The following is a 7,746-nucleotide window of genomic DNA, read 5'->3' as shown; positions in this document are numbered from 1 at the left end:
TATTTTTTCCACTTGACATAATAACATTTTATAAATTCATTAGTTTTCAGTGTAACAGTAAATGACCCTTGCTGCACATGCACAATGACTCACAAAAACTGCACATGTATTGTATAGTAATGTTGTGTAGCCAAAACTAAATGATGCATTCAATGACCATGTAAGTGACTTTGCCCTGGAAGGACGTTCCCTGGAGTTTTCATGCGTTAATATGAGTCCTGTGTTAATATTTGTTTTCAGGATCCTTCATGCTCCCTTAGGCCAACACAATGATTCTCCCCATCAAACAACACCAAGGTCAAGAGGAAAGTGAAGGTGGTTTTGAGATAACAGGAGGCCCAGAGTAACGTGAAAACATTTGAAAAAAGAAAAATGCACATACTCTACATTATTCAGTTATGGTTTTCCTTAAGAAGAGAAGAGATTTTGTTGAAATGACTTGCTTTCTTCCTTATCTGTGTCAGCGTGACTCTGAAGTGCCACTACTCCAGCTTACAGTCAGATGTTGAATATAATGATGTAAATAAAATATGTTGACCTAGATTTGTCCTCCACACTAGCGCACAATATTCCAGCCTCTCTCTCACACACACACTGTACCACCCATTTGTGCAGTAACATGTGGGAAATCTTTTATTTTTATATGTGCATGAATCAATAATTAATTCAAAACCTCTGGTACTTCAGCTGCTCTCTTTGGGTTGAGTCAGTGTAGGAGATGGTAACTTCTTCAAGTTTAACATGTAGAGGTGCTGTAAGTATATCACAGTAACTGGGTTGGAGCAACATGATCCATCCTGTGATAGCATGATACCAGTTGAGATGTAAAGACAGACAACTCCGCTAAAGTAGGAAGATGTTTTGCCATCACTTAGGGCTCAGGAGGTAGTATGGGTCATCCATTAACCCGAGAGTAGGTGCATCGCTAAAAACACTATCAAACACTATTGAGAAACAACAAGTTAACCAAAGTTAATTTAATTTCACAAAAAATCCTTTACCATTTTTTTTTTTTAAATTAATACTTTCCAATAAAGGAAAACAAACAAAACATGCAAGAGACAGCAAATACAAGCACCTTGCACTCACCATACAATGAAATACAGCCTGCGTATGTATATATATGCATAATGCGAGAATTATGCATGTATTACAGTTTTATTTACAATGATAAATACGGCCACCGGGCTTGCTGATTTTACACTGAATTTTAAATCTGCACACTATACAAACTTGAATATTAATGAGCTACATAAATCGTTGTAAAAGAGTTCCTCAGTGCGGAGCGGAGCTCTTCTCCCGGATCCCGTTTCTTTAGTTCCTCCGGGCATCCCACACACACATCAGAGGAGCCCCCTTTTCTCTACTAATTAAAAGCTCGCCTTAATTCTTGACATTTGCATGTGTTTAAGTTACAGTCGAGTCGATTAAATGTTTGTTGATACTGTGTGAGTTCTGTTTGATTAGAGAACTCTCCTGCAGATGAGGCTGTTTGGATTAAAGCAGTGTTGTTCATTAAAAGGGAATTCTTAATGTGCATTGAGGAGAAATGTGTTTATTTGGCACCGCTCACCTTTTTACAGTCATTTTGAGAAGGTACCAACTTATAAATGCGAGTTGTAACAAACAATATGTGGTAAAAAACTCTTGTCTACAGACACGTATATATATATATTACAAATTTAAACGGATTTATTATTAGAGATTATCAATAATATTACAATCAAGCTGTCACTGTGGAGATGTATCAAAGGCAGCAGAAACAGGCTGTGTCTGGTGACAAACATGTTTTCTTTTTCTGAATAATACCACCACGCTTCATTAGACACAAGCTAGCGCTTTTGTTAGCGCCGCAGCGGGCCAAGTTTTCTACAAGCCACAGTGAAGAGTCCCAGCACTGTTATATAATCTATAGGCTTGACAGGGAGCCAAATCAGTGGCCTCCTCTTGAAAGACAGCACTCGTTAAAGGCTTTGATTCTTATTGAACTAATTGAAGCAAATAGGAACAATCTGCCTGTGAAAGCTTGTTTGACCTTTGACACACAGGGAGGAAAAAACAAGTCGCTAACTGTAAGGTCTAGTAATCATGCATTCATGCAAGAGGATGGTACAGCTAACATGCATCCGGCATGCATGCAACCGGTTCTCCTAGAGTAGCTTTATTTTCAAGGCAGTTAACCAGTGAGAACACTGAACACTGTTTCTACATCTCTTGGGTTCAATCCGATTATGGATATCTTATGTCCACACTTATGCAAATATTTTGCAAAACAGACTTTTCCTCTGCGTTTGGTTTGATCGTCCACTTTATTTTTTCATGGCTTCCAAAGTGAAGATTAGAAAAAAACTGAGAGCTCTTTGTATCCACCTGTGCATGTAAAATGGAGCATTTGCATAAATGATGACATCAAAGCTGACTTCATACATGCCCCTTCGTGTAATGAGGATGCTCCAGAGACAAATGCAACAGTTTCGGCTATATACCATTTTTTTCCTCCATATATGGTCTGCACTGCTATGTCTCATTTAACAGTCTGCATCTAAATTCACCATCACCACATCACATTAGTGGCATTTACAAGGCATGCAGGTATTTGTCGGACCTTTGATGTAGACTCCATCGCCACCTACTGGCCCTGCATATGTTTTTGATCATTTGTAATGGTTTTTACATAGATGGATTTTTTTTCCACAGGAGAATACAAGGCCTTGACAGGAGTTGCTCTGCCTCAATACTAATATATATGATATACAAATACAGCCCCCACTCTCCTCCTATGAAAGACCTCACGATACACTATCACGCACTGTATAAAGACATGGATCCATGACGTTATTTAATTTGGGTGACTTAGTTTTGTATTTGGATATTTATTGCATTATTTACAATTATATGTCAGAGTTCTGACCACAACCAAGTGTGTTGAGCTTTCAGTGTGTTTTTCATGTCCAACGAGAGTGATTACACGCTTTGTTATTCATTCAAAAACTGTCATTTAATGAGACACAACAAACTTGGGAGCCAGTTCAGGATTTAACAGATTAGACTCACTCCAACAGATAATTAATGTGCCCTTTAAAATAAGGCATTAATCTGTTAGGGCTGTCGCACCGTAAGTATCACTGCATCATCATTGATGCTGCTGTTTTTAATCAACCCCCACCTTCTGCCTTCCCTTGCGCCCATAATGCTGCAGGAAGTGATGACGTCAAATTGCGAAATATTAGCTGCATATATTTATTTTTCCGATATCAGTCAAACATTTCCCTCTGTGTCGGCTGACCGAAATATAATTAGTTCCAGTTGCTGGCCATCTGTACAAATTCTATGGTCTGATAAACACACACACACACACACACACACACTCTTTCTCTGTTCCTCCCTGTCTCTTTCAGAAGCACTCAAACAACCTTGAGATTATAGTGCTGTTGGACAAAAACAACTTGACAAGATCCCAATGTTTTCTGCGGTGGGGAGAGGGCACATTCCATGTAAGCCTCATTACTCCTATTCAATCACCCAGAGAGTATACTCACATTTTCTACTCGGCATAACTTGAGCAAAATCATTGCTTGAGAAAAAATGTTGAGCTAAAAACCAGTATATACTTTTTATTTTTATCGTCTTTTTGACACAATGTATTTATTTGTTTTCAAACACACCTAAACATGAGAACATTCTGTTTTAGGGGTCAACAAGACAGTAAGCACCACAATGGGATTTGTATGTAAACAAAGATGAAAATAACATCAGACTTGGCACTGTTTGAGTGAAAACGCCCAAATACGCCTTCCCCCTCATTTGCATCCTTTGATCAGGGCAGCCATCATGGGACTCGGGTGGCTCAACCTAATTTCCAGAGTATTAACGTGCAAACTTCACATGCACATGCAAGTATGAAAGGCTTAGTGGGCTCTGGCAGTAATCAGAGCACTTCAGAAAATAGCTATTGTCTTCTGGCCAGTATCTTGCTGGATTGTAGAATTTTAGTCTCCACCATGTTCCTGGTGTGCCACAGGAAATGTTTTGGCTTGAATTGTAGCATGCGGCTGATTGAATTATTCTAGGAACTGTAAAATAAAAATGCAGTAGAACCAGTTGCAGCCAAAGAAATCACTCAAAGTCCCTCAGTAGATTTCACCTGTTCATAGACATAAGCACTTTACACATCCACCATTTATTCTGATCTACTCCATAATTGTCTTCCTTGGACCATGTCCCACCCCTGTACAAAATGTCAAACCAGCTAATAAATGCAAATGAAACCATAATCTGTGCAGCAGAGGTAACTATTTTTCTATATTATCAGCACGGTATTCATCTGATATATCCCTCCACCTGGACATACTCCACACACAAGTCATGTGACTATCCCTCGTATCATGAGGGGCCTTCATCTTCAGCATAAGTCATCATCACCTGCTGGGGATTTAAATTTAAGACCCCATCTTTCTCTCTCTCTCTCTCTCCTCATCTTTCTCTGTCTCATTTTCTGTCTCACTCAGTTCACTTCAAAGAGATCCAGTGACGTGATTAGAATTTTCCACTGCTAAGACTGTTGAGTAACAGGAAAAATATGCATATAAATACTAAGGCAACAAATGAAAGGCTCCAAATTTATGGAAATCATTGACAGAACTCCAACCACTTAGAAGCACTGCAACAATTCAGCATGGTCAGTGATTTGGAAGATGGCAAACACACACGCACACTTTCACTGTCACTTTCACTCCTGCGCTGCATAGTTCACATGATGTGACAAACACACAAAATGTCACTCTAAGTTTTTAATACCCTGTCAGACAACGTGATTTTAAACCAAAGGACGACCTGTCTACATCAGTTTGTCATCTTCCAGTCCACTTGTGAAGTGAAAGCACCATTTGGCCCCAGCTATTCCTGGAAACAAAAAAAAACTCCTCACCAAGCATGTCCGTGATCCCTCAAGATCAGTTTGTGATCTACCGACCATGTGAACAAAGGTCGTAAATATCTTGCGTTCGCAGCAACTGTTGAGAGATTTTCCATTTTAGTAGAAGAAAAACACATGGGGGGGGGGGGGGGAACAAACACAGAGGACAGATAGTTCTCTGTTGTTCTGTGCCAGTGTGACTAAACACTGATACTGTGCTTCAGTATCCAGAGACAATCATAGATGATAAAACACAGCATCCGGCCTTGTGTTGCATCACATCAGGAAATCTAAACTTCTAACCTTCCAGTTGAACACTTTCTGTATATCTAACTTGTTTCAACTGGTGAGATAAGTTACTCTTTAGCAACAAAAGCCCATTTTGAGTTGATAGGTATCAACTACATCTATGTTGTACATTTTGTTTACTTGTGTATTTATACTATCAAAAATGTTTCCAATGATGTTCATAGACGTGAAGCCATGAGAGATTTGTTTGCACAATATATTTGTTTATGTAAGAATTTCATCTGGCTGCTGGATTCAAAAGGATAGTCGTCATCAGGTTTACAATCTACAAGCATCATAATTAATCAACTTAGATACAGTTTTGCATACATTCAATTGTTTGGATGATTTCCTTTGAATATATCTAACAATGGTAGAAGTGATTAAACATTTTAAGTATCATCTCTTTGTGGTTTTAAAAATCAAACATTTGGCAAAAACAAAATGCTCAGGAAAAGTTATTTGTGTGGGAGGCACAGTGTCAGTGAATGTGGTTCTGAGTGACTCAACCGCAAAAACAAAACAAAAAATATGCTTATTTCTGCAAATCAGACTTTCAATAACTGTCTGCTACAAAACCACAAGTCATTTGTACTGATACTGTCTGTCTGTCCAAACTCTGTGGTCTGTGATGCTAACAGACGGTTGTTTAGTCCTGTTTGACAACGCATGCAATAATTTCAAAGATAAGTTTGTCAAAGTTTGATTTCTGAAGCTGAAAAAACCAACCCTCGCAGCAAAGCAACATTAAAAACAATGAACAGTTATTTTCATTTCATAAACTTTAAGAATAGAAATAAAGATGATAAATGAGAGATAGCTGCTAGTTTCCAGTGTCGGAACTTCTTTGGCTCATTAGGTCTTAACTGACTCATTAGGAGTTGATCATATATTCTGTGATTCTGCAAACTGCAATATCCAAGGGCCCCTCCTCTCGGCAACTGTGGAACTAAGTATGAAGCTAACAGATGTCTACAAAGCAGGGGGGGATATAAAAATGTTTAAATGTTAACTAATGTTTTAATATAAAAAATAGATCACATGTAGCTGGTGGAAGGATAAGCCCACTGAGGATTTTCTGCAGTTCCCCTGATATTTAACATATTTCAGCTCATTGTGAATTTTCTTTGGGCCCAAAACACGACATTCTGTTTCAGTCCCCACCTTTGTCAACCTTGTTTCCAGTTGCACCAGCAGCATGACTGACAGAACAAATTGGCAGGTGGACATGGTATTTAGGAGCTAAGAGAAAGTTATTTCCCTCAGGAGCTCAAGAAGCATGGAAATTAAACATTCACCATTCACCAGGTGGACAGAATATTGGCTCCAAATGAATGCTTAGCCAACTATCACTATCATCTCTGCCATTAACTTTGATCTAGAACCAGTGCTGCGACCACAGAACTGGTACTGTGAAAACAGAACCGCAAAACTGCACCCAAAAGAGATGCTTTTTTTTACTGCATGTTTGTGGCATGTGAATGGAAATAAACAACAAAAAAGCTCCAAATCACAACCTCCACCTCAGACAAACAGATTGTATAGATAAATGTCTGAAAGCCGCTGCTGGTGTTTGGTTGGAATACTTGTCAAACCATGCTAAAGGAAAAACCACCACATCGTACACAAGCTGGATACACTTGTGTATGTGTCATTCTGACACATGTAGACAGAATGAACACAGTCTTTCTCATTACCAAGCTTTCATGGAGACAAGCTGTCAAGTTGAAACCCACAGGATCCCACTGCAGATGCTGCAAACCATCAGCCTTAACTCCCAAAGCGAAGGAAAGAGGATGTCTGCTTGCATCAGCATTAGAGGGAAAAGAAAATATTTACAGCGAAATGCATTCAAACTGAATTTCTGATTATAAACCAATTCTTCCACAAGGTGTGAGTCCATTGGGTTCAGTTGGAGTTTACAATCAGCCGTCAGTGCTGACAGTGGTGAGATTTGATTATTAAACTAGTGAGATATTTAGACGTTTCAACATCAGCACAACAACCACATGTACTGTTACTAGTCATCCAAGTTGAAATATAAAGCTTAATTAGTGCTACATTATAAAGGCAAAGGGTATGAAAGCGGGAACTCCACCAAGACTTCCACTAACAACTCCCGTATTGACCAGTATGATCAATAATATGATCAATATGTTATTATCATGTGCTATGGAGCTTGCCTCATGAGGAGTATTGATCTACATGTCAAGATGCTCTCGTTTAGACCAAGGTCAGCCAATGAGTCATTTACAAATGACTGCAAATAATGTGGAAATAGAAAAACAAGAATTGTACGTAATTTAAGTTCGAGCGGTTTGCTGCAGCTCAGCTACGCCAGGGGCAGATCCAGGAGTGGGGCCAGGGGGGCATTGGCCCAAGCTGAAAAATGTTTGGCCCCTGAAGCTCCGCTGTCCTTTCAGTAGCCAAGCTGTGGCGTTATTGGCCATGTTCAACCCATGAAATGTCGATTTTTGATGAATTTGGTAAGAGATGACATATTAAAACCACCGTTTCATCACAGTAGAGTCATAAATAGTTTA

Source organism: Paralichthys olivaceus, chromosome 16 (genome assembly GCF_024713975.1).
Source record: "Paralichthys olivaceus isolate ysfri-2021 chromosome 16, ASM2471397v2, whole genome shotgun sequence".
NCBI classification, from domain to species: Eukaryota; Metazoa; Chordata; class Actinopteri; order Pleuronectiformes; family Paralichthyidae; genus Paralichthys; species Paralichthys olivaceus.
The sequence above is the reverse complement of the archived record's forward strand: the minus strand, read 5'-3'. Positions refer to the sequence as shown.